We start from the raw sequence: 27,732 nt of genomic DNA, 5'->3' as shown, positions 1-27,732 counted from the left end.
GAAAAAATGTAACGCAATTATAGTATAAATTGCTTTATATAGAATAACAGAAAAAAACACACATTAACTTGCCCAGCCCCTAATATATATCAATTCTGCCATAAATTATTTTCTCTTTTTTTTCTTTTTGTTTTTTTTAACAAAATGTATTTGTTACTTTTCAGGAAGACTGTCACATCCAGAATGTGTGGTTGATGGGAGGATTGAGTATTCTCACTTCAGTCCCCCATCATGCCCCAGTTTGTGTGTCTGCTCTGTGCCAGCAAAGGTCCAGCATGATGTAAGATCCAGCTCTCATTACATCACTCAATACCTCTGAATCATTACTCACACTATTTCTTTCATAACACAGTACCCCACAGCATGTCAGTGGTCATGTCCATTTTATGCTGAAGAATAAAAAGTTGATCCTTATTTAATTTTGAGATGAATTGTTCCTCTTCCCCAGATGATCTACTGTCAGATGTGCTGTGAGCCTTTTCACCATTTCTGCTTGCCACCAGACTCCATCGTCCAAAGGAGGAGAACAAGGAGAACTGGTGCTGCCGGACGCTGCAAGTTCTGCCATGTTTGTGGTCATAAAGAGCAAGCAAGCAAAGGTGCTTTTACACTTTTAAATTTAGTACTAATATAAGAATAGTTATGGAAGTAGACCTAGAGTTTTTTTATTTGCAGAGAAGAAGATATATTGTAAACGAAAGAGTCATGCAAGTGTATATATATATTTGACAGCAGATGTTCTGTTCTTCCCCATTTAGCCAGTTTTGCAGTGCAAGAGATGCATGTACTGCTACCATCCATCCTGTTTAGGACCAACGTATCCCAAACCTGTCAAAATGAACACCTCATGGGTAAGTTATTTCCCTCCAACAGGGTACCACATGTCCAAAAATGCTTTAACTTTCTCTAGTCTGTCACACAATTCCATTTTGAATTAAATGTACAGTGAGAATAGAGTACAAGTTTTTTGATTTTATTTTTTTTTTTTTTTTTTAGCATGTTATTGGTCCATCAATAAAGTTTGTTGCTTTGTGTCTTTGTAGATTTGTATGCTGTGTATTAGGTGTAAGAGCTGTGGTGTGACACCTGGGAAGTCCTCGGACACGCCCTGGAACCATGAGCTGAACTCTGCCCTGACTGTAGCAAACTCCATAGCAAAGGTTTGACAGTGCAATCATCTTGTCAGATTGTTTTTAAATTATATTAATTATATAAATATAATAATTCTTATATATATATATATATATATATATATATATATATATATATATATATATATATATATATATATATATATATATATATATCAGCTCCGATATCTCCAGTCTTCAGTGTCTCATAATGGAATAAATTATATTTTAAAGTATATTAAAAATAGAAACTGTTATTTTAAATTACAGTAATATTTCATAAAAATTAAAATTTTTCCTGTATTTTTGATCAAATAAATGCAGCCTTGGTGAGCATAAGAAACTTCATTAAAAAAACATAAACATAAGAAATGGGTACCGATCCCAAACTTTTTGAATGCCACTTTAGGACTGTGGATGTCTTGATGTTGTAGGAGTCTTCACTTTTCAGTTTATTCTTATGAAAAGATTTTTATTAAGTGAGACCAGATTTAGTTTTAGATTTGAATCAAATAAACCCTTTTGTAATTATTTTGGTTGTTTTATATAGTGTAGTTATTTATTTACTTATAAATATAAATATATGTACATTTTATTATATTATCTATAGCCAACCGCTTAAACACGGAAGTAAAACAGCACCGCCATTACTGCGTGCCTTGCTGCTAAGGAAGTAGCAGAAGTAGCGCTAGTCCCGTGTGCTGGCTGTAGCAGATTATAGCTGTAACGAAAAGTTATTTTATTTAGTTTTTTTTTAGCAATGTGATGCTGTCCAGTGATGTTTCTAGAAGAGTGTGTTGTGTGGCTGGCTGTTTTAACAACAGCACAAAAACTACAGGCATGGAATAAACCGCTTGTGAAATCCAGCACTAACCTTTGTTGCACATTGACTAACCCATGTTCACGGTCATAATGGATTACACAGAGTTCTTTACTGTTAGCTAGAGGTGATCAGTTCAGGTGCAGCTAGGGATCTGTCGCACACACGCTTACACGCAAAAACGGCATTCATTGTTTGAATTTCATAATAAAATTGACAGAATCTGAGAGCTGAGATTGTCGGTCTCCGTGGTCCCCTTGCTTCGCGATTTCTTTTCTGTGAGAAAATGGATGTGTGGTGTGAGAGCTGCAGTAAAGCGCCAATTGCATGTGCCTCTACATTTTATTGCATTTGTATTAGTCTGAAGAGTAAAAAAATGCGTGGTCTTAACGCAATTACAATCTGCAAGTCGGTCGGACAAAAAGGGGAAAAAAAATAGTTAATTGGGTCAGTCCTAAATTGACAGGGTGGGCTTGCTATGGCAAACAAGAATATTTTAAGGATGGCCTAATAGTTATTTGAAACTTGTGAAGCTTAGAACATATTAACAACACAGCTAGTAATGGCAGCTGCTCAAGGTTTTATTGTTGTCATCAATTAATACACTTTAATTACAATACATTACATATTTATACATTATTACATTATGCGTTGTCAATAAATTACCTTTTATCAGTAAGTTTTGGCCACTGGCTGACATCATCTACACCAATTTTCCCTTTCACCAGACATTTTCTTTAATGAGCAGGATCCGCTTTCATTGAAATGTCATTAGAGGGCACTGGCAAGTGTCACACTTCGCAGGCACGCAGTAATGGCGGCAGGCAAGATGGCGGCCCATATTAGAGTTTTCTTGGCGGGATTGTGTATAACCATGGTAGCTGGTATGGCACTAAATCATAAACAATCAATCAATCTTATATTTGTATGCATATAGTATACCATAATAGTTGCAGAGATTATATTAAAATTTGATAGTAATGACCTCAGTTACTTTAAAAATCGTTATACCTAATTTTGCATTGTTGTAATTTGTTTTGTGTGTGTGTTTTCAGGGAACTCTTCGCGCTGTGTGTGTCTAAGTGCTCACCGAGGAACATGAGTTTGACAGCAGTACGATGCAGTGTGCCCGATGTGCCCACTGGGTCCATCCCAAATGTGAGGGGGGCTCTACAGGTAGGATGTGTCCTGCTTTCAGTGCCTCGATGCAAACACATAATACGCTGGTTCCTAGGCTTCCATCCCAACAAGAATACTTTTTTCAGATGATCTGTATGAGGACCCCTGTGTCGACGCGGGCGGGGAAGAGTCTGGTGTTCTCAGCCTTGCTCCCCCTGCAGTGAGGGTTCCATGCGGTTGGCAGGGCGCTGTTCAGGAAGTTTTGAGGAAGCCGGGTCTGGAGAAAATCATGAATGGATTGGAAGAGTTCTCCCACCATCAGCCACCCCCTCATGTGTGCACAGTATTTTCTTTTCAGCTGCCTGTTTGCTTAAACAATGTCCCCCTTGAAGCCAAATCCCAATTTTGTATCTGTTCATACTCTTTGCAGTGTCCCGGTGAATCAAATGTGCATTATGTGTGTATCTCTCAACAGTGTGAGGTGTGTCCAGGATTTTTGAGGTTGTAAAGGAGCCGTCAGGCTGTTGTCTGCATCCTGTAGCGCCAGAAGCTGGAGAATGGCCTGTACACTTCACTTTGGTTAGATGCAGCTTATACATGTGAAACTAGTTATGACTTGATTTAATTTGGTTATGACAACAGAACAACATATAAACTACCATTATTATATCCCTAATACTCTATAGTTTATTTAATCCAAAGCTATTGAAGAACTATTGAATTTCTCTGTCTTTTAATATATTGAATTGAATATGTCTGGAATTCACAGTTGAGAGATTCAGCATCATGTGTAAAAAAACAGTAACTAAAAAGCAGTTTACCTGGTCTTTCAGAAAGCTTTTCACGAGGATGTGGTGGCAGTGATGGTGGAACGGCTGAGAACAGAATATCTTCTAGAGGAGCAAAGGCCCACTGGTCAAAGCCAAATTGTATTATATAAAGGTAATTTATTTTTTCTTGCAATAGCTGCTGATGTTCAGCTATTATTGAGCATTTTAATGAAATGCATATTGTATGAGTGATAATACAGGCTGTAATTCATCTTGGTGCATATTTTTCTCTCTTTTTAAATGTCTTTGTGTCGTATTTGCAGCTAGTAGAACAAGTATTTAGCTGGTTTAACAGTCAGGACCCCAAAACATGGAACTGTCATATGCAAGGGGAATATCAGGTAGGAAACCTAATGTTTCTTATTATTTTAATATGCTACATGCATTCAAAGTTTGTGTTGTCAAGGTTCATTTTGCCCCTTTTGTTTCATAGCTTATATGCTCCCCTGATGCCATAATTCCCCAGCAGTGAACACAGTTATGCACAATGGCTCAAAGAGCAGGATCAGAAAACCCTCAATCAAGATCTAAGATGTAGGTGCAATGTATTTTATCTTTTGTCTCATGCTATCCTCTTGTTTTTCTGTATCTTTTTGGTTGATTTTTTTCTCGTGGAACCGCAGATCTGCAGAATGTGAACTCTCAGTTCTTCATGGATGAAAGACAGTGCTCCTCTGCCAGCAACATGGAGATGTCCAATGTAGGTGAAGCCTTTACCAGTTCCCAGGTTCAGAGATGAGTCCTATGTTTGGCTCACTTTGAGTTATATTGTCTTGTATGTATAGGATGCTGGTAGGCTGCTGTATATTGGACAGAATGAATGGGCTCATGAACTGCTGCATGGTCGGTAGAGGTGAAGGATGTCAGCGAGCTTTGGCTGCATGTCCACAGTGCTGGGCCACCAGGGGTCACCATGGTTGGTATAAATCTGATTTAGAGTACTGTCATTAGATAAAAACTGGAATAAATGTAAATAAAAAAATGACAAAATAAAATTAAGCTTCCAGTTCAGGGGTTCCGGCATCCATAATAACTCGTAGGATTTTTATATTGTGCAGTCTTTTATACCATTTTTTAATCTTTTGTTCAATAGATACATCATATACTTTAGTGGAAATAAAATTGCATTAATTTTTTCATTTTTTGCCAGCTAGCCAGGAGCGGCCAGGCCAGACAGGCTTTACTTCTCAGGGCTGTTGTCTTACTCCTCAGCCGTACGAGTAACTACTTACCTAAGTGTGTGCTCGCCTGCACAGCAACTGTGGCTCCTCCAGTGTGATAAGAAAGTGTACTGTTACAAAACATCGTGACTCCTATAAACAATAAGGTGTGTAAGTGTTTGAGCAAACTCAGAGGAAAAACCATATGTTTTTTATAAAGCTACCGTATAACTGAAGCGTGAAGAATGTAAAATAAGCTTTTTCTTTTTGTAGATTGAACAAGGTACTGGGTTTGAAGTTCCTAGAAGGGTCTACGTGAGATTTTGATGGAATTCATGAGGGAAGTTTTTTGCAACAGGCTTGGAGCCAGAGTCTGTAAATGTAATGATTGGTGAGTAAAACGCGGATGTTTTTTCTCTGGTGGCATTAAAAATAAGAGAAAGTTTAACGGTTTTTATGTATCCATGCAGGGTCTCTACATGTACAAAATCCTTGGTGTTCTGACGGAGCTGTCTTCGTAAATTCCTGGAAAATTGTATCCAGTTGGTTACCAGTGAGTAATATGAAAGTTTAACCCCTGTGTGTGGTGTCTATATTTTTGTTACTCAGACAGTTCTCCAGGTTCAGTAACCTGCTGCAGTTTTTGGCTTTAATCCAACACAATCAAAAATGATATATAAAAATAGCTCACCAGATGTTTACTTTATCCCAATTACAAGCAATATAAACAGCACCTATGGTCAAAATTCTGCTCCTTACCTGTTGATCAATATTTATGAGTTAAAGTGCTACAACCCAGCGGAATGGCAGGGCAGAAACACAATGTCACACTTACTCACACCTACAGACTGCCTCTCTCTCCCACACACACACACATAAACACACATACACATACTCAATAGCAGGCCCAGACAATAGGAGGACAGAGTGAATGAACACAGGACCCAAAATTTCCACTCTTTTATTATCCCCTGTCCAGTGTTCAGTGGGGGTGTGTACAGTGTGTGGTCATTTAAAAAAATTTGATACATGTTCTTCACAGAAAAATGAGCTAAGGCCAATTAGTCTGGCGCTAAAAATAATTAATAGTATAATTTTTATTATGATAAAAAAGTGAAAACGTGGTCCCACAGACCTGAACACCATACAAAGGTTAAAGTCACTCAGCTTTCACTTGATCATTAATTAATTAATTTGGTGTTGTCTTTGATCAGTTATCAAAGTGTCATCCACATTTTTTTGTAATATATTTATTGTCCAAGGAAATAATAAATGTGAACAGTGCACTAGCATCAGTTTAGATGACATTTGAATTCTATTTAATTATGAATTTGAGGAGCCATAGTTGTTCACATACTGATGTGGTTTCAGATGTTCCTTAGATGGTATTGGAGCAATCAAGTGACCTCACAGGCTTATGCCGGCCACACTTGTAAAGTGACAGAGGTGCCACCATCACCATGCAAAGCTCTAGCTCCATGATGGGATCAGGGAGAAAATCACACAATTGTACACAGTCCAAAAAGCTCATGTGTGTATGTGCATATATAACTTAAAAATTAAAAATATGTATGTTAATGGCTAGTATGGTGTGTAATTAGTGTTAATTTTTTCAAAAGTTTTATTTTTTCATCCAGACTACTCATATCTCTGTCTTATAGATGAGGATGGCACGGATAGCTAGTCCTTTTCACCTGGGCTGCCCCCCAGCCACCCCCTCCAAGACCAAAACAAACAAGACTCAGGGGGCCGAGGCAAGACTCCTGGCTATCCACACAGCAGGAGACCAGCAGGGGAATGTCCAGACCCTACCATCACCAGGTAAGATTTTTGCATCAGTTTGAAGTTATGTTCATTTACCAAAACAAATTAATCAAATTACAACAAATTTTAATGTCAATCAAGAACTGCTTTCCTCACCTTCATGTCATTTCAAACCCATCAGACTAATCTTCGTAAGGTAATATTCAAAACACATTTAAGCTGTTTTAATGAATCTTGAGAGGTTTCTTTCCCTAGCTTATGAAGCGATATAAGTGCATCATGTGTATAACAAATTTTGCTTTTATTTACATCTAAACAATGATCCACACACACACACACACACATATCTAGTATATATATAGCTTGTATCTATCTATGTGTGTCGATCACTTTTTAGAAGTAAATAAAATATTTAAAAATGAAATCTGTTCATATAAAGCAATCATATCTCTTCACAATACTTTTTAACCGCTCGCTTTCTATGGATTCATTTTATGACGTCTTGGTGACGTTTTTGAAAGTTTTGGTTGCATGAAACTTCTCAGGTTTCATCAGAATAATTTTTTTTTTTGCGTTTCAAAGATTAATACTAAATACAGCTAAATAGTTTCAAAACTCTTATGGATTTGGAATGACATGATGTTGAGTAAATAATGAGATGCAGAAGAAGGAGCCTGCAAATTCAGCACCGGCACGGCGACTTGGACTTCAGAGATGCAAATGGAAACATTATGAGAACTTCACATGAGCTCCACCTCACCTCGGCTTGAAGGGGAGGCCTTCCTCTTGTCTCCTGCAGCATCCTGGGACCTCTCCTCCCACAAGGCAGCTCTGAAGTCCCTCTTCCACCTTACACATTCATCTGTCCGCCACTCCTAGGAACACAAACAGCCTTTCAAAACCACACAGCATAAGACTGGTAGAGGTGGATGATTCTTTGCCATCGGGCCGGAGGGAGAGGCTACCAGAGCGCGCAAGCCACTAGAATTCCTGCCTGTCAGGCCGGTGGTCAAGAACTGCTCTCCTGGCACTTTGGTCAGACACAGATGTAGCGGTGGCACCGGTATTGAATGCAAGCTTGGGTGGTAGGGGCTTTGCTCAATGAAAATGTGGCTCTGGACTCTGACCCTCAAGGTGGTGAGGAGATGCAGAAGAAGGAGCCTGCAAATTCAACTTACTAGCTACGAAGGACTTGACTTTAGAGTCACAAAGTGAGCAGGTGATGTCCTGACCATTATCTGAATTTCTCTCGCCAATGCAGACGACATGATACTCCAGGAAGTAGGGAAGTAGTTTTGTAGAAGTCAGGATACTGAGCCATTAAATGCACTGGTCCAAACAATGGCAGAACCCTTGGCGACGGGCAGCTAGTTTGCCCAAGATCACCTATTACAGGTAATCCACATACAACAGATTCTGTTGGATCAGAATTCACAGCTGAGACTCCAAAACATGTGGACCAAGTCTGTGAAGAACAGGAAATTGTGGAAATAACTCTTACAAGACAGAAACGCACTATTGGATTCTGAAGTGTCATTTCTAGATCAACTACAAGCCAACACCCTCCTTTGCAAGGCAGTGCGATCTTGCGCCACGCACCCAAGAAGAAGTCTTGCTCTAAAAATGAACTCAACATCATGTCTTTGCAGGAAGTGTTTTCTTGGCTGAACAATTCAGTGGGATTTTCAGATCTTCTGTTGGATGGTGGTCTAGAGGTTCTGGACTTGACAGAAAATGCTGCTGGTCCTGTGGTGGCAACAACTGTTTTCCTCGCCCTCCCCCCATAAAACAAGGATGAAACCTGTTTTAAATGAGATGCTTTGTCACCTGCTTGTGAAACCCGTCCTTTGGCTCAAACGCCAAAGCGCACTGAGTAGTACTAGAACAAGTGTCATCTTGTTGCACCCAGCTTGCACCCACACAAATGTCCGAAATGTGACCCTTACAATCCTTGGCTCCACAACCCAAACCCCCTTCCATAGGCCAATGCCTGTTGCCAACTCTGCTGACCACTTTCCCTTGCCTGTCGGGGTTGTCTCATCTTCCCCCCCCATTTGCCTTGCACCACAAGGAACTCCCCCTTGCTCCTTGCTTCCATTTTTCTAATAAATGGTTTTGGCGAGCATCTGGGGCCTGCTGGAAGGCCACTAAGGGTTGTATGGTTCGCCATAACGCGGCGCATGCCTCCCAAACAAGTGTTCGAACAGTCCCCTGCCCCCACGAGTCTTTTACCTGGTACACCCCTTACACATACCTCAATTCTTCTGTGGTCAAACCGTGCGGGACAGATTCTAGTGAATAAAACCCCCAGGGACTAATACATACCAATTAACTAGCTCTAGTTCTCCCTCGTACACCCCAATCAGCCAGATTGCGAGATACTCCACAGCATAAGTTCTCCAGCGACCTGTCCCTAAGGTTACGGTGATACCAGTGCCGCAGGTTCAGGCTAGTCTCGGCAAAACCACACCAACGCGTATCATATCTTACAGCAGCAACAACGGAGCAACACCACCAACCCAGGTGCTAATCAGGAGGATTCCTCAGAGTTATTCTGGGAAGCCAAATGCACAGCATCAGTCCGTCGATAGAAAGAACGGCTTGATTTCTGAAAGTGGGCAGAAGGCAGTGTGCCCAGGGATAATCAACTAAGCATGGCAAGTCACCGTGAAATAGCAAGTCCCAAGCATGAGCCCCTTCTCGCTCCACCTCGAAAATGCCTCTCCTCCTGAATCAAAGGATTCATGTTACCTGAGGTTTCACAAATCAGTTTTCAGACTCAACCCAACATTCCTTGTCCCCATCTCCAGACCCCAGTCAAGAGAATCAATAGAGTGGCCTTCACAGTAACTGAATCGAAATTGGGTGTGAAAAGATGCCGTACAGACTCTCTACCCTAGGGCTTCAGTTCGGTTCCAGATGGGGGTCCTTGTTTCCCGGTAAACAACGCCATGATAGGGTCCAAATGAATTCAGTTAAATTTAAGTCAGGGTGTGTCCAAGTTTTTGTCATTTCTTGTAGATTATTTTTAGAGACTTAGGTTATTTAAGTTTTATGTCTAGGGCTAGTAAGTTTTACATAGTCAATTATATTGTTTGTGTGCTATCAATTCTAAAAGGACAGTTTTGTGAAACAAACAGTATTTAGGTCCCCTCACTGAATGATTTTTTTTTTTGTGGCATAAAAAAAGTGACTTTTCCATTACAATAAATACCAAACCCCTCCCTTTTCCTGGGGAAACCTGTTCGACTCCCTTTAAAAAAAAAAAAAAAAAATAAAAACAAAAAAAAAAAAAAAAAAAACCAAGCTGTGCCGAGTCATTAAACGAACAATTACAGTAATGCATTTATGAACATGAACACGAGATGGTTTAAGGTCCTTATCTCTAATAGTAGTCCAGCGATTATGGTGATCATGTTATATTTTGTTGATGGTTGGTAAGATAAAACCGGCGTAAAATAATGCCACTCCAAGGTTTAAAGGATGTGCTCAGACTTTGACGACTCTGATGTTGGAGAATTCTCTTGACCCGCCCAAGAACATGAAATATAGGTCGCACTGATCTTAAAAATAACATTTACCTTGTGTTGTAATACAAAACCAAAGATAACATTTTTCTTTGTCCTCTTGTATAAAGAAGTACTCCCAATGAATCAGAGCCCACTTCAAGGTCGCAGGACTAACACACGGGACAGTGCCTTAAATCTCATTGTATGAACTACAAAAAACCTGGTGATTTCCTCAGACTGGGACCACCCTCTGCAGGTGAATATGAGATATTGTGTTACCTTAAAGCAACATTTTATTTGCGTAAGCTGATTTAATAAATTTGAACTGTCCAGAGGATTTTTTTGAAAGGTTTCACTGACTTGCATGGTAACTGTTTCAGGTTGGAGTTCATATGAGGACTCTCCATCAACGAGGCAAGCAGATAAGTGTGCCAGTCATTACGGCCCCATTCCTGCGCTTTCCAGATTTACCAGAGGATGCTTTAAGCGGTAGAAGCTCCATGCATGTATTGTCCAGTAATTTGTGATACACCTTGTAGTGACACTGTTATAATAATATCGAGTTTCTTCTCTTCTTTACGTTTCTTCTTTTCGTCTCTATCTTTTTCTTTCTTTCTTTTTCCTCATCTACAATGCCACTTATTATATGATTTTCCCTTTGAAAAATGGTGTTTTTTCTGGCGTGGAATGCAGTAATGGATGGTGTCCAGAGGCAACGGGTAGCTGTCCGGCTAGAGTGCCAGTTTTTTTCCCCGCTTCAACAGGATCAGCTGTTCGCCCAGGTTCTGGGGTGTCCCATCCACAGATGCCGTGCTCTTCTCTGCTGTCGAGTCAGCTCAGGGCTGCTGTCCTCTCTTGCCAAAAACACAGTTTTCGTTTCCCACACCTGGATTTAACGAGCTACAGCATAATTCTCTGAGACAGGAAGCAAACTGCCATAAACGCCCAGTGGCTGTGCTCGCGCAGAGGTCTATGTGCGGTAAGGTATCTGTGAACTTGTGGTTGCCTCACATCAGTGACTTTTGTAGTTGCTTTATTTGGCTCCTTTTCCAAATGTGGAAATCAATAAATTGCCTTTCTCCCCCACTGCTCCTCACAAAATAAAAAAAAACACACACATACAATCTACCTTTGATAATGTTGCAATTTCCTCGCGTTGCATCGCCAACAGTCGTCAACTTTCCCCTAGGAGATTCAATTGCCATGTGAATGATGAAGAGAGATGATGTTATGCTAAAATCCATCAGGTCTAGACACTCAGCAACATAGTTGGCAAAGTTTCAAACCCAAAAATGAAAATATTCTGTTATTCACTTTACTCACCCTGCATCGTCGTTCCAAACCCGTAGACCCCTTCAATATCATCTTCGGAATCAAATTAAAGATATTTTTGATGAAATCCTAGCGACGCTTTCTGAACCCTCCATAAGACAGACAATGCAACTGACCAAAAACAAAAATTCAAGGCTCAGAAACATAGTTAGACATTTGGCTGTTAAAATAGTCCATGTGACCAGTTTTCGATCAGAATTTTATGACGGCTACGCAAATTGCTTTTTGTGCGCAAAGAAAAGTCTGATACGATAGAGAAGAAATTGTTTAAACAAAGTCATTATTTTTGTTTTAAAAAACCGCACAAAAAGTATTCTCATAGCTTCATAAAATTAAAGTGGAACCACTGAGTCACAATTAATGTCCTTACTACCGTTTTGAGCCTCGAATGTGGTAGTTTCCTTTGCTGTCTATGCAGGTTCCCCCCCCCCCCCCAGAAAGCTCTCCGAATTTCATTAAAAAAAAAAAAAACCTTAAATTTGTTTTCCGAAGAGGAACTAGGTCTTAAGTGGTTTGGTACGACATGAGGGTGAGAAATTAATGACAGAATATTCATTTTTGGGTGTAGAAATAGCTTGCTTTAAATTTATTTGTGCCATTTAAAAAGAGGATTTAAAAAAGATAGATGTACACAAATTTCAATGTTTGTTTATCAATTAATAATACCAAAAGAATAGATTGTAAAGTCCAGAAATGCATTACTAAGTGTTTATTAACATCTATGTTTTTTTTTGTGACTCATGTAACCTGTTATTTTGTAAACTTTTTGGCCCTTTAGACGAGCCACAAGTACGGAGTTGCCATGGCTACTGAGAGTTCGACACAATTGGAGAAAACCTCTAAAGAGCTGTGGGAGTTTACAGGTAATGCCGTTCCCGAGAGATGCAGGGTATTACAGCATAAAAATCTAGCTCTGCAGTATCCGCCTTGACCAAGACAAAATAAATTCCCATGCCAATAAAAAAGATGGGAATGAACATAACTTTTAAGAGCAGAAGTACATTGTTGGCAATTCCTATACATCCTCATGCAGATTCTGCTATGACAAGGTCGTGGTCTTTTCTGCAAGAGGAACATTGAGGGCTGGAGAGATGGTGATCGAGTACCGCGGTGGCAACCGGTCATCCGTGCAGTTCTCACTGACACAAAGGGAGAAATGACTATGACCGAAGCAAGGTAAAAGTGATTTGTCCCAGTGTTGTGCACAGTTTGTTGCTTAAAACTATTTGTTTCATCGACTATGTCTTGCAGTGATGTTTGAATTCCTAACCCACTGTCTGGTATCCTGCCTCTCTCTTTCCCCGCCCACCCCCCACCCCCCCCCCCCCTCCGTCAAAGGGGCATCGGCTGCTACATGTTTCGCATTGGACGATTTTGATGTGGTGGACACCAACCATGCACGGGAACGCGGCAACGATTTATAATCACATCCTGCGACCCTACCCCTGTTACTCGCAAGAGTTCATCAATGTGGCAGGGCCAGAAGCACCATCGTTATATTTCAGCGACCTGCGGAAGATCTTACCGTGGAGAAGAGCTTACCTATGACTACAAGTTCCCCATTGAAGATGCAAACAACAAGTTGCACTGTAACTGCGGGGGTCCCGGCGCTGCCGCAGCTTTCCTGAACGCTAAAACCGAAAGCATGTTTACTCCAATGGTTTAGGAGGGGATAGTTTGGTGTGGGTTGGTAGTTTTGAAGGCAGACACCTCATTACAGGTGCTCTAATGGGTGCGGAGATGAATTATTCTTAAGAAAACACAATATTGAGATTGTTTGGCAGGGTCCTATGGCCCTTTTTAGACAACCCAATCAGCACGTCTTGATTGTGTTACCTCCCGTGGAGTTATATTTCCTAACTCAACATTTAACAAACAAACAGTAATGTCCTGCACTGGATGAGGCCATTTGCTTTGATCAACAATTAAAAAATTGTGACCTTAAATGAATACCCTTTACCTTAAACTATTTTCACCGTGTCCTTAATGCTACGTTGTCCCACATGCCTTTTTCAAAAGCAAAAATCTTGCCACTGGTTGCTGGTAAATGCAGTAATCTATTCCTGGAAGGATCCTTTAGTTGTTCAGAATAAATTAAGAGGTATTTCACTATTGGAGGATACACCCTTGCAGTTTGAAAGGGTGTGATTATTTTTTGCTACTGAAGCAAGAGGAGTTCCCCTGTTATAGAGGTCGTCCCAACAGCACCTTAATACTTTGCTCTTTTTTTGGGGGTGTGTCAAGCACTGTGACAGATTCCCCCCGAACAGATGTACTTTTTAGCAACCATGAACATCTTGCCCACAACCTATTTCTAACAGGAGCCTGTGGTGTTTTTCCAGAAAACATTGGACGTTTGTATATGTAAATATCTGCCCGGCTTAATAATAATTTGTACAATAATTGCAGTCACCTTATGCACATAGTTTTACAAACTCATAATTAACCATGCCCCCTTGACTGGCACATTAATTTAAGTTACGAGTCACCCTTTGTGCTCTCCTGAATGCATATACAGAACCATATTTACTGCATTCTGGGTCATGTACACATTACCATTCTTTGCACAAGACCTTCACCGCCCCGAAGGCCCAATTTTGAACAAGATTTGGGTTTACAATGTAAGAACCCACTGTTTTTATGTGCTTTTATGATCTTGAGGACCAGTCCTTTTTTGGGGGTCATTTGGTAATATTCTATCATAATGGGGGGGTGGCGGGGGATATCACTGTGTTGTAGTGGGGGTGGGGGGGGTGCAAGGGAGGGGATGTGAAAAATATTTCCCATTCTGCATCTATGGCAGTGCACAAACTTATTTAAGGAAATATTCACAAACCATACTCATGAATGGCAGCTTCCGAGCTGGAAACCGAGCCGACGCTCTGACTTATAGCCCGATGTTGCTTCTTCCTTTTGATAGCCTTCTTCTGAGGCACAGCACGTTAAGACCGACAGACTTCATCTATCCTCCATTTGGGTTGCACTACCTCATTGTACATCATGGACAGCTTATTATTTATACAATAGTATAAAGAATGCTGGGGATAATCCACGCACTAGCTTTGATTTTAAAAGATGCAATGTGACTGTAGGGGTTTTGTTTTGTCTTTTTACTTGCTCATTTGTTTGTTTTTCCAGAGAAATTCCCGGATCCCTCTTCCCTCCATGCTTTTGGTACCAGAATTGAAGTGTGCTCTATTTATTAAAAATGAAGACTTGCAGCTTGATTCCATCACTGAACGTGAATCCCACTCAGCTATAAGTGAATCTTTGTGATAAAGTTTGTATACAGAAATCTATACTAAATCGTGTTACATTTGTTCTACACTACGCACTTGTTTTTTTATGTTATGATGTTCTGTGATGATAATAAAGATACAACAATATTTTGAGCAAGAGCAATCTTGAGCTTTTGTTTTTTTTTTTTCTTTTTCCCTCAAAAAATTTTGTCAATTGTTAAATCCAACATTGTCCGACTGTTCAGGGAAGAAAAGCTAGTCAAGCAGTTTTATTCTCCGAGAAAAAATGGCTTTCCAGTGTGCTTTTTTTAGTTGGCCTTTTAACAAGACTTCCTTCACCACTCTGCCTATATGCCAAGTGTCACTCATCACGCTTAATTTAGTGGAGAAATTGTTGTCTCATTCAATATTGACAGTGGCATTTTAAAGGCAAGATATTGCGTGATGAAGTGTGGGCTTTTTAAACCACATTTTCAAAGGAAGGACAAAATAAATTGAATTTAGACACAGGTATATTTCCTACGGTGTTGCTATTGTTCTAGTTGTGATTGATGAACTTCTCCATATCTAGAATGAGATAGAATATACTTTTTTTTAGAAAAGGTTATAGTTGTCGTTCCTTGTGTTAATAACTTCTTATATCAAAGAACAAATTCTGTTTGGTGTAAATTTAAAAAATATGATTTGCTCTCTGCTTCTGTTTCTTTGGAATCACAGGAGATTTGTTTACGTTAATGGGCTGTTGGTACATTTGGGGCGTTGGACAAGTTTTTCTTTCTTATATTTTTCTTTGTCCCATAAGAGCTTTACCTGTCTTCAAACACAAGCAAGGTCCTAGGACCAGGGGTCACCAGACTGTGGTCCTGCAGAGTGGTAGCATGTTAATTTTTATACCTTGATACAAAGCATGTAATGCATATTAAAGGTGTTTAAACACAACAAAAACGATCCCGTCCATTGGCTCTTTAGCATTTTTCAAGAGGGCGGTTGTCAAAATTGTGGTTGTTTACACTCCTCTTCCGGTTGTATGAAAAACTGTCCTGAAGTGCTGGTGCTTTGGGATTATCTGAAGCCAACTTTTTCTGTTCACAAAGTTACCCGCAGAAACAATAACCCTAATTCTTGAAGGGCAAATGGCAGCTTTTTGTGGTAAATAACAGATTCATAAGTTTATTATTTGCAAGGCGGGGACCATAGGCCGTATTCCTAAGTTTTTGACAAATTCCTAGGAAAGTATAGTGCCTAACTAGAAGGTGTTAATCAAGAAAAATACAAAAATGCAACGGCAAAGTCTTTTTGAGATTCTTTTGATGATTATGAGAAGGGGTGCCCATTTTAATGTGCAATTTTAATATTCTTGCCGATGGTCGTATATGGTTCTGAACACATTACATATTGAAAATTAAAACCACACTGTACGCAAAAACAAGTGTAGCTCTGTGCCTTATGCAGAAAATGTTGCATATATTAATATCGCTCTTTACATTTGTCCGTATAACAAAGAGAATAAACAACTTTAATGCACTGCCTAAAAAAACACTTATTTTTAGGCGGTGTAGAATTTTCCTAAACGCCTTAGAACGTTTTGGCTAAATCAAATCGCAAATTACATGAACACCATCAATTTTGATAAAGTGTTGTCACTACCAAAAGCTATCATAATTTTTGCAGCAATAACAACCCCAGCTAGGATGGTACATTTAACCCGGAGTTTTAGTTAACCCTGTGAGTACACACCTAACAAATAATGATGTTGTACACTGATATGCGTAATAATTTGGGTTTATTCAAATTGGCAGTAAAATTTATAATATCAATGGATTTTACTGTTTTTTTTTCCTTTTCTTTTTTTTCTTTTTTTTTTTTGTTTTGCTTCCAAATTACCAACATTATAGTAAGGTTCTAAATAGCACTTTTTTTCCATGTTTGAATAGTTTGGTTTTAACATATCACAGTATACATACTACTCCGAGGTTGAGGTGTTTAGAGACAACTCTTTGAAAGAAATGGATCACCCCCCAAATTAAAAGCTCATTAATTACCCTCATACCCTTATTAATTCAAACCTGTAAGACCTTTGTTTATTTTCATAAGACAAATTAAGAAATATTTTTGATGAAATTTTGTTTTAAGAATTAAGTATGTTCTGAACTCAAATTACCCCTTTTTTGTTTTGTTGAGAGAATTCCAATCTGATTTCAGAGGTTGTGTCCATAGTACTTAGACCGCTCGCGCTTAAAAGAGCTAAATGAATTTGTTATTATGATGGTTGCTTCTGGGATGTCTGCAGTTTTTAAATATGTTACATCTCATTGCCACATTTGACGACTGTAGACATCATATCGATGCTCTTAAAACGGTTGGAGTGTGGCGGTGGGTGATTTTGGGGCCCTAGCTTTTGAATAGTTTTGCACCTCAACGTCAACCAACATCAAATCAAACATAAAACAACAATTTAAATCGAAAAAACTCATATCTTAGTGATAGCACAAATCTTTGGTGCGTTAATATGTCAAACGTTTCATCATCCTACTGGGTTGCTTCCTAAAAATTACGGTCGTCCTCCTTCTCCCCTCCCTAGGGCTCTGTTTTTTGAGAGGTCCTATTGTTGTTTTTTGTTTATATATGTGCCCTCTGGGGGTCTATCTGCATTCGCCACACCATATTTCTTAAGTTCTTATCACATGTTTACAGATGGCACACAGAGTTATCTCCTGCTATAAGGTTTGGAAATGAGCAGTCCCTTACCGTCCCTGTTGCGACTGTCCTAAAGAGAGGTAAAAGTTTGGCGTGGTCAAGTACGTATTCTAAAGAGAAGATGCTCCAATGCTCTTGACCCCTTAATAAATGACAGTGAAAAGAATAGTGGTGTAGAAATCCTGTGCCATCATAAGATTGACTTCATCTCTTAAGATATGTCAAAAACAGATTACTTGGTTTGTACGAAGTAAGTTTTTATAATCTATGTTTATTTCCTAAACAAAAAACAGTATCGGAGTGTTTAAAGAAATTAGGAAGATTGTTCTTCATAAACTTTTAATTCACTTTGCTTACGGGAATTACTGTAACTCGAACTTTTATGGAGGGATCTGTCAACTTGTGAAACTATTTCTGAGTGCATCTTGTGCAGAAATGCCGCAGCAAGGCTTTTGACCAGGCACAAAAAATAAGTATTGGATTTTAAAGCATACACTAAAAACTTGTCCTCAAATTTATATTAGAGATCTCTTTAGGGTTTTAAAACAACATTGGCTCACGTTTGATCAGTAAAACATCAATTAGCTAATCGTAAATTCACTCATTGTTGACGGTCCCTCGGTCCAAACAGAAAGTCAAAAGGTGGACCAAGATAAACCCCTTTTCGGAGTTGGTAGGTCCACAATGGGAAATTGTACTTCCCCTGTATATTCGGCAGTCTCTGGTCCTATAAGAGTTTTTTAGGTCCCAGTTGAAGAAAACATTTTTTTAGATCGGGCCTTTGGAAGTGGGAAACTTTTGATTTGGGACACCTTTGTAATAAATGTTTTGTTATAATTGTGTGTAACGATATGTTTGTGTACTTTATTTTTATGTCTTTAATTTTTGTGAAGTTACTTTTGGGGCAACAAAGTTGCATTGAAATGTGCTACATAAATAAATTAAAAGTTGCAGTTGAGGTTTCTTCATGGGAACAGATTTGTAGAAATCTAGAATTGTATTATTTGCTCACCCAATGGATCCCTCAGTCAGTGAATGGGTGCCTTGTTCAGAATGCGAGTAAAAACTTCACATAGGTAATCAGTAATCACACAATTATTCTCACCCTATTCACATTAAATATCTTGTGAACTGAAAACACTATCGTGCATGTTTTAAACAAGCATTGATAAATTTGAAAAAACCTTGCTATTCATGGCCAAAATAGCCTAATCCTATAATAATGCTATCCTATAGTTCAAAAAAAGCCCATCCCCTTGTGGTGGTCTCACATCGTCAAAACACCTACATTTATTGTTTGAAACTGTTTTTGGACTGTTTTTTTTTTTTTTTTGTTTCTTGTAACCAGCGCTTGATCTGTGCACATCTCATAATACAATATCAAATTCAAGAAAATTCCAGTTAGTTTAGAGCGCTTTCTTACGATACAAATCATGATTGCCAAGCCAACCTTGTAACAAGAAAAATGAAGTTTGCTACAATATTTAGTAGTAGCTTATCAGTGGTGAGCTGTCAGTTCATGTGCATATGGCAGAAATGTGTTCCAGGAAAAATAAATAACAGACCGTAACACAAACAGACGATTAACCACTATTACCGGCAATTATGCACTGCCAAACTTACAGCAAAATGTGGTAGTTTCTGTATGTGGTTCTCTGGTGGAGCCATCAAAATCTGCAGTCCTCTTGAGGGGTTGGCCAAGCATCTCTTCTCCGGTGTGTTCTGGATCCAGGGACTGGAGCTGTGTAAATCCTAGTTCACCACGGGAGGTAAAGTCCCGTGCCACGAGCAGAAGCAAACAAATAGGAGACATATATTAGAGTAGCTGCGGTTCCAATTAAAAACAACAAAAAATCCAATAAAAATTTAACCATTAGGTTTACAAAAAAACAAAACCCAAGTTGAAGAATAATAAATGCACATTTGATCAGATAATAACTGCAGCCAAAATTATGAGAGAGATCCAGTAATTTGCAATGCATGGCCAAAGAAAGGTGTGTTTAGTTAATCTAGATTTTAAACAGAGAAGTGTGTCTGAACCCCAAACATTATCAGGAAATACTACTTCCAGAGTTTGGGAGCCAAATGCGAAAAAGCTCTACTCTCGATTTAAAGTGGACTTTGCTATCCTGAGGGTACTACCAAAAGTCCAGCGTGTGGGACCTTAGGGAGCGTGATGGGTTGTAGCGTGGTACGAAGACTAGTTCGTACCCAGGCGCTACATCCAGTTAATGGGCCTTCTAAGTAATACGAATATTTTGTAAACTGATACGTGACCTTAATATGGGAGCCAGTTGCAGAGACTGTAGTATTGGGGTAAATATTAATCTATTTTTCCTTGAACCTGGTAAGGAGACCTCTAAGCCGCTTGCATTTTGGACTACCTGACTTCCTGATAAAGAACAGGAAGACTTTAATATTATGGAATAGGCAAGCCATGTATTTTAATCCAGGTTTGGGAAGAAGTAAAACTTCTTAATGTTTTTCGTTACGTACTCTGGCAGCTTTTGTTCACGCTTGTTCTCATTAATTGATGGACAAAATGGTCAAAAAAATTTAAAACAAAATGGGTCATGTGGATTTCTTGTGGAGTTATCGTGTTTAGTTTTTATATCATCTTCTTGGGATTCTCATTCTGACGGCACCCATTCACTGCAGAGGATCCACGTGGTGAGCAAAGAATTAGCAATGCTAAACTTTCTCCAAATCTGTCCTGAAGATGAAGAAACTAATTAATTTACATCTTGGGTGGCCCTGAGGGTGGAGTACTACTTTTTTAAAAAATGTTCAAAAAAAAAGTTGAGTTTGGTGTAAGAGAATGTTTGAGTTGTGCAAATAACATCACTGTTGAACCAAGAATCTGTCTTCAAAGCATGATTGCTATCTTGTAATAAACTATGACAGAACTAAACCTCCCTCTTTCCTTACTCTCGTTAGTTCTGATGAAGCGTTTGGGTGACTTTTTTTGACAATTCTGCCCTAGGAATATGATTTTGATGGGGTAAAGGGATTTTTGGAGATAATGAAGATTCAATCAGTCTAACTGGTTAGTATGACAGATTCTTTTCATTCAGTGCACACCAGTGCATAATAAATGGACGTGTGAATAGAATACTTTGTATGACATAATAACTGAGACCTGCACAGACCCCACGGCATAATTCAAGTAAATATGCATGGGATTAAAATTCAATAATCATTTCATAATGCTGTTATGCTTTATTGTCAAATATTTGTGTGGGGGCGATACAAAGCATATGACAGCAGTGGCTTATGAATTGTACTGCGTGCCAGTCAGTTTAATAGTCTGTGTGATGACAACTGTATTTACCTTTGACATCGCAGTGGTATGTTCCATGACTGCGGGCTCTTTTGTTTTCACAGAGGAAGCCATTATATGAAGAGTGCCTGACGTTACAGTATCGCCTCTCGTTCCAATATTATCGAGAAGTTTGTTAAAAAAAAAAAAAAAAAAAATGATCTTAATGACTCACATAGCCTAGTTCCAATCGTCTGTACGGCACTACAACTATGTTATAGATCGCTTAATAGATACAAAAAACATTAACAAAATATACCTGTACAATGCTCAATGTTGGTGTTGTAAGATGTAGGTGATTCATTCGCGTCATATTTTGATCATTGATGCAATCATTTGTCTTTTCTAGTTGTCTTCCAGGGTTGTGATTACTAAGAGAAATATCGGAAATTATTAAGTTAATGAAATTTTGCATCGTCTCCATAGAACTCGAAGAGAAAACCAAATGACATCAAATGTGGAATATGAGGACCCACTGCAACATTTAACGAGCGTAATAATACATAAAGCCCTGATGTTTGTTTGCTCGTGTGTAGTGCTTAAATGAAATTTTTGCTCCGAAATGTACTCACTCTCGCTATTGGCCATCCAAGATGTTAGATGAACTGAGTTCATGATGAGCGGAACTGATTTAGAGAAATCTCTTAATGAATTATTTTTTTTTTATCATGCAAAGAGTTAGCATGACAGGGGGTAGAAGCGCAACCTCGCTCAAACATCAAACGGAGAGGCTTTTGATGAAGCACAAAATTAAGAAAATAGTCTCTGAAATAAAAAAGTGACATTCTGATGCTTTAAATGAAATGCATGGGTATGCCACATACGTTTCTCTACCTTTTGACATTAGAAATAGATGTCTTATTTGATAAATGTTGTATTATTTACAAATTATACTGTTAATAAACAAACTAAATAACAATTCCACATTTTTCTCCCCCCCCCCCCTCCATGTTTAGTAAAGCAGAACAACCAATTTATAGTGTTTACAAATCACATAATGGTTAAAAATGTTGTGGTCTGGAGGTAAAGCGATCAGTGCTTCCAGCAGAGTAAAGCACATTTCATTGAAAAGTCTGAAATATTTAATTCCAAAATTAGTAGTTTTACAAAAACCATAAAGTAAAAGATCATTGAAAAATAACCTGGAAGTAGTTGAGATCTAAATTAGCTAATGTTTTCATTTTGTTCTTTCGAGAACCTCTTAGCAAATTGATGCTTGAAGACTTTGTACTGCCACCAATAACATGATTAATGGTGTATATACTCGATGAAGGCCTATTCTCGCCCGTCCTGATATAATCTACTCTCAAGGCAAGAACTAAATTAAAGTGATGACCCTTCCTTACCCTTTTTTGTAATTCTACAAGATTTTTTAGTGCTTCCTGTCACGTATGCTGAAATCAGGTCTGATTAAACTGCAGCTGGTAGGCCTCCTCATTTTAAGTGTTTTTTTTTTTTCCCAAAAGTGTTAAAACGATATTTTCTAGTTTTATGTACCCTTAAAATGAACTTTTGCCTTTACATCATTCTCACCCTCAGGCCTTCCATCATGTAGATCACTCAAAAGATTTGGAGAAAATTTCGCATTTACAGCACTTGCTCACCAATGGATCCTCTGCAGTGAATGGGTTTGGCGTCAGATATGAGAGTCTCTCAAACAGCCTGATTATAAAAAAAATCACAGTAAGTCACACGTAATCCACACAACTCCAGTACACAATTAATGTTTTGTGAAGTGAAAAGCTGCAAAGGTTTATAGAAATAATCCCTCATAAGGTGTTTAAACAAAACTGTTGCTTCAGTCCATAATCTATTAATAAACCACTGCCTCCAGTGAAAAAAGCTGGATATCCCCTTGTTGTCCTCTCACATTCAAAGTCCACTGACCATGTTTTTTTGGACACATGTTTGCCTCCGACTGTGTCACTAGGAACTTGATATGTGCCATATTTTCTCGCCTGATTCGTGGTGAATTGGTAACTTTTTCACTTAAAATAGACAGCGGACTTGTTTGACGTTTAAAGGTCTAAATGATGGATTTGTTTAATACAAAAAAAAAATCCACAAGCATTTGCTTCACAAGATGTTAACTGATGGACTGGAGTCGTGTTGTTTCGATGTGGTTATATGATGTTATATCAGCTGCCTGTACTGATTCCAATGCAGGCAAGTAATGTAAATGTGTATAAATTATCAAATCTGTTCAGATGAAGGAACAAAACACATCTACATCTTGGATGACCCTGAGGGTGAGTACATTTTCAGCAAATTGTCATTTTTTGGGGAAATTATTCAATTGATGTTGTATTAACACACCGGATCACCGTATCTCTACTTTTCATATTGCTAACCCGATTATATATTCAAAACTATGATCTAGATATATCTATATTTATATATATTTCTTTCGTATATATAATATATATATATATATAAAATACATCTGTTTCTTACGATTTTACTTGTTGACAAATGAATAATAGCTTAATCCAGAATGAAGTTCTAGTTTACCAAAGACCCACCCCCCCCCCCCACCCCCCCACCCCGCCACCATGCAAAGATGGTGGGCATGCCCAAGAGGGCAGCAGTGAGTTAGAGAAAGTGTTGTTCTAACCTCTATTTGCAACGTCTGAAAAAGGCAGCAGAAGAAAAGGAAAGAAACGCAAACATGCATCACGCTTGACCTGCCCTTGGTGGACTTTGAGGTGTGCAGGTGCAGTTGATATTTAAGGCGAACAATGAGTTATACCTTGAAGGACCATTTGAATAACGTTGGACAATTATGGAGGGGCCTTAACGGGAACATTTTCAGATGCCTTATACCTTCATCTACATATGTATTAATAGTTAAAAGATGTATAATTATTGTTTTGGTGTGGTAAATAGCCTCTGACATAACTTAAACAGCTCAGCATCTCAAATGTATTGCTTTAATAATATGTTGTATGAAAGTTAATACGTTGAATAATAAAGGAAACAGAGATTGAGCTAATTCATTTAGCAATTCCAGTAAATTTAATGAGACACCATCACCAGAAGAGGGCGCTGAAAATATGCTCACTCACATGCCCTGATGACCCCAACCAGAACCCCTTTCTTATGGCCGCCCTGATAGACATAAATACAATCAAATTTGATGCCATGCTGTAGTTAGAGGATACGATTTATCAATATAGTTTCATTTGGATTGTGGCTTCAGATCAGTGTTGGCTGGAATTCTGAGTATAATTTCAGACAGAGGCTAGTCTGTCTGGGACCATTGTCTTTCATTGTATCAGCTCACCCTCTGTTTGCAGTACTGTCCCGTGATGATTTTTTTGGTATTGGAGACCCAAGGGTAAGTAGAGGATCTGATAAAATGAGCATAAAGGCAACAAAAGATCGATGTTACAAGCATTTTTCAGATGGAAAAATGAAGCTTTAGCAGCACCCAGATTAATGCAATTTGGGCACCTGGCTGCTTTCTGGTCGAGAAGACAAAGGGGTTTGATAGGACAGTCCCTGAGAGACAACCATAATATATTGCGAATTGTCACAGTAGAAATGTTGTAGTCTATATTATGCTGTAGTGGTTAATCAAAATGAACATAACTAGAAGATTGGTGTTTTGATTCTCCAAGATAAGCCATGAGCCATCCCCATTCAGCTCTTGCATAAGACGCTCAAAGGAATAGTGTCACCCAATATTGAAATTTTTTTTTGTTTTTGTCCCACACAATTGAAAAAAGATTGACAATATGGTCAACTTGGACATTGCACACTAAGTTATTGACTTTCAAAGTTATGTGTGTGTCCATAGATAAGAAAGTAAATCATTCAGGTTTGATTGTGGGCATGAGTGAGGAAAATGTCATTTTAGGGGACTATCTGCTTTAAGCACTGTTTTTACTTGGATCTGAAGTAAATATGAAGGATCTGCTGGTCCAGGCAAAGACCTTCGCTCAGTGTGTTGTTACTAATAACGTAAGGATATAAATGCCGCAAAACTTTGTACTGGACTTAAATGAGAGCTTTATACCAGTATACGCAGACTGTTTACATAACTGCATATAAATATCCATTGTTACTGTAGATCTCCCACTAATATTTCCTTAGTAAGAGGAGATTTTAAGTGATGAGGTTTATGATCAAAGACTCTAGTTTTTCATTCAAAACATATAATGCAAGTGCAAATCATGGATTGAGAGAGGTACAAATAAACATTTCCCAAACATTTGATGCTTTATCTTTTAACATTTTTTTTTCTAAAAAATAATGTATGGTAAATCAAGTAAACCTAAACTGAATAAATCGTAGTAAATGCTTGGATCTAAAAATATTGCTACTATATAGAGAATCTTTAAAACTACTGTATAAACACTATGAATTATCAGTATGAGTGAAGAAATAGAGATTGTGCACAACAGCGTTTATCAGTAAACGTGTTTGATCATGTTGAGCATTTAGATGCATTAAGAATTCCCACCTATCAAATACAGTAAGTATACAGTAGGTTTTATACAGTTAAGTGTGGGAGAATAGCAATAATATCGCCACTAGCAAGCACCCAATTAGGATTACATATTGCTGTTTAGTTGAAAACAAACAGGACAGTAACAAGGATCTAGGTATGTGTGGTTTAGCAGTTCGTTTTTTTATCTACAGTGATTTAGAGTACAGTATAATTGCATGGGGACTCGATGCCCCTGGAGCAGCTTGAGGTTAAGTGTCTTGCTGAAGGGCGCCAGTGGTGTTGTCAGCAGGGTTGTTATCTCAGTAACATCCTCCCAGGCTTAAATATTAGGTGGCTTTAGACTTAAAAATGAGGGTTCACCTTTTGCCTTTAGAAATATGAGACACCTCAATACATGGTTATTTTATTACATTGTTAAAAACATAATGGTCTTGATATTGTAATGGTTACTAAGCTAATTGGTGGCTGAAGCTCAGACACGTATTTTCTTAATGTTCCTGACCGATGGAACATTGGGACTGTTTTGTGTCACATGATTGTATCTGTTTGCAGTGAGAACCCGATAGACTCAATCTGCTGGCTTTAGTGGCGGAAGAGTCTGTCTTTAACTTAAGGGTGGGCGAACCAGTTCTCTTTATGAGAGAGTCGCTCATTCAAAACGATGCGTTCTAAAAATGTTCCATTCAAGAGCGGAAAACTGTTTTGACGATGTGAGTCATTGACTCATTTTCTCAAAGGAATTCGTTCGGATTCAGTCAGGAATTTGTTCAGGTAACCGAGTTCATCAGAAAACTGAAAACCGGTTCCCTGTTATTCGGAGACTCTGAGTCTGGAACCGGTTTCGTTGGCAACGCTATATAAGAAAGACGACCTGGAAATATTGTGTCTTAAATGTAAGTTAGTCTTGTTATGCTCTTGTTTTTGAACTGTTGTATCAAAGAAATCGCGTTGTTTTGAATGTCGGCTCAGTTGTGATTCCCCCTCGATCTCATTCTGCTTGTAGCCTACTTAGGTCAGCGACAAGGGGACTTGTGTGAATAGTGCACTACATATGTCCTACTCATTTTCATTTCGGTCAATATCTTATGTTAACTTGCAGGATTAGACGTAGAGCTTAATATTATGGGTCACTGTATCACTTGTAACAGTCAACAATCTGTTATTAAAAATGTAAGTCACTTGGAAGAAATCTCTTTTTTTGCTGTATAATAACTACAATTACAGCCGAGATGGTTTTTGGAATTGTCTTAAATCTGTTTGATATCTATGGATTGTACGGCCCTACTGCTCAAGGTAGATAGGTACCAATAACTGGACAGATGTTTTTTAAAATTATATTTACAGGTTAAATAAGGTTATGTTCAAGTACAAGCATTTTCCCTTTTTTTTATCTACTTTTATGTTTCAGTCCATGTATGTTACTGTCTCGTTCTCAGACAAAGGTGGACCTGCAAACGCCATTAATTGTCTCTTTTCTCTTGTTGGACCAGGTTTATAGTCCAATTCGTGTCGAGCACCCATTATACTAGTACTGCCTATCGATAATGAAGTGAAGAATTGTGTTTTAAGTAGCCATATGTTATCATTGCAAAAGGGGATGTTGAATCAGTTGCATATTTCGATAGGTGGATTCTTTACATAAAACCGCATTCTTTATTGCTTGGCTGTATGCTACTTGTAAAAGCCATGGGGTAACATTTGAGGATGCCCAAAAAAAACTCTAACGCTTAAATATCGATTCGCCACAACCAAATCATATCACTGTTGAACTTTATTTTTTACTTCAGGTTAGCCCTCAATATGGGTAGCCCTCACCCGGTATTTGTTATCAGTTTGGTTTTTTTTGACTGCAACATTAACGTAAGAAGGACAGCAAGAAAGCACAAAAATAACTTGAGTAATATAATTATTAAGTGGGTTGCATGTTTTTATTGTAGGTGAAAACGGGGTTGTCTAAATATGCGATGCCAAAAACCACCCAATTAACAATGTTCAAAATGGTGGTCAATCCCAATATTATTATAGTCTTTATGTAATATTTTTATATCAAAACAAAAATAAATATAAATAAAAAACGTATGCTTAACGTTTGATAGTTTTCGTCATTTTACATATGTATGAGTTTTGTGTGTCATCTATTATTGTTTAATATGACTACTTACAGAATATTTTTCAAGGTTCTTCGTCTCTTTTAGTCCTTGTACCCTAAACACCCGACCGTTGAGTATGACTGCGTTGGCAATTAAGCGGTAAGATTCAAAAAGGTTTATTTGATCTGGGTATATTTCGGTTAGGCTCAGGTGCATGGATTTCCAAGTTTCCGCAGGAACAACGAACATAAAAGAGTAGGTGTAGTTTAA

At 38.4% G+C, this 27,732-nt stretch overlaps 1 protein-coding gene across 1 annotated transcript in view; it reads left to right on the top strand.

The window, feature by feature from the left end:
* The first annotated feature begins 581 nt into the window (after positions 1 to 581).
* LOC122144679 (histone-lysine N-methyltransferase 2B-like) overlaps positions 582 to 27,732 on the top strand; it is a 170,766-nt gene continuing 143,615 nt past the window's right edge. The window contains exons 1-3 of the mRNA XM_042755816.1: positions 582 to 599; positions 759 to 851; positions 1,044 to 1,160. The gene's annotated coding sequence lies outside the window, so the exon portion shown is untranslated. The remainder of the gene's footprint in view (positions 600 to 758; positions 852 to 1,043; positions 1,161 to 27,732) is intronic.

The sequence above is a fragment of the Cyprinus carpio genome, unplaced genomic scaffold (genome assembly GCF_018340385.1).
Source record: "Cyprinus carpio isolate SPL01 unplaced genomic scaffold, ASM1834038v1 S000006749, whole genome shotgun sequence".
NCBI classification, from domain to species: Eukaryota; Metazoa; Chordata; class Actinopteri; order Cypriniformes; family Cyprinidae; genus Cyprinus; species Cyprinus carpio.
This window is presented reverse-complemented; position numbering and strand designations above follow the sequence as displayed.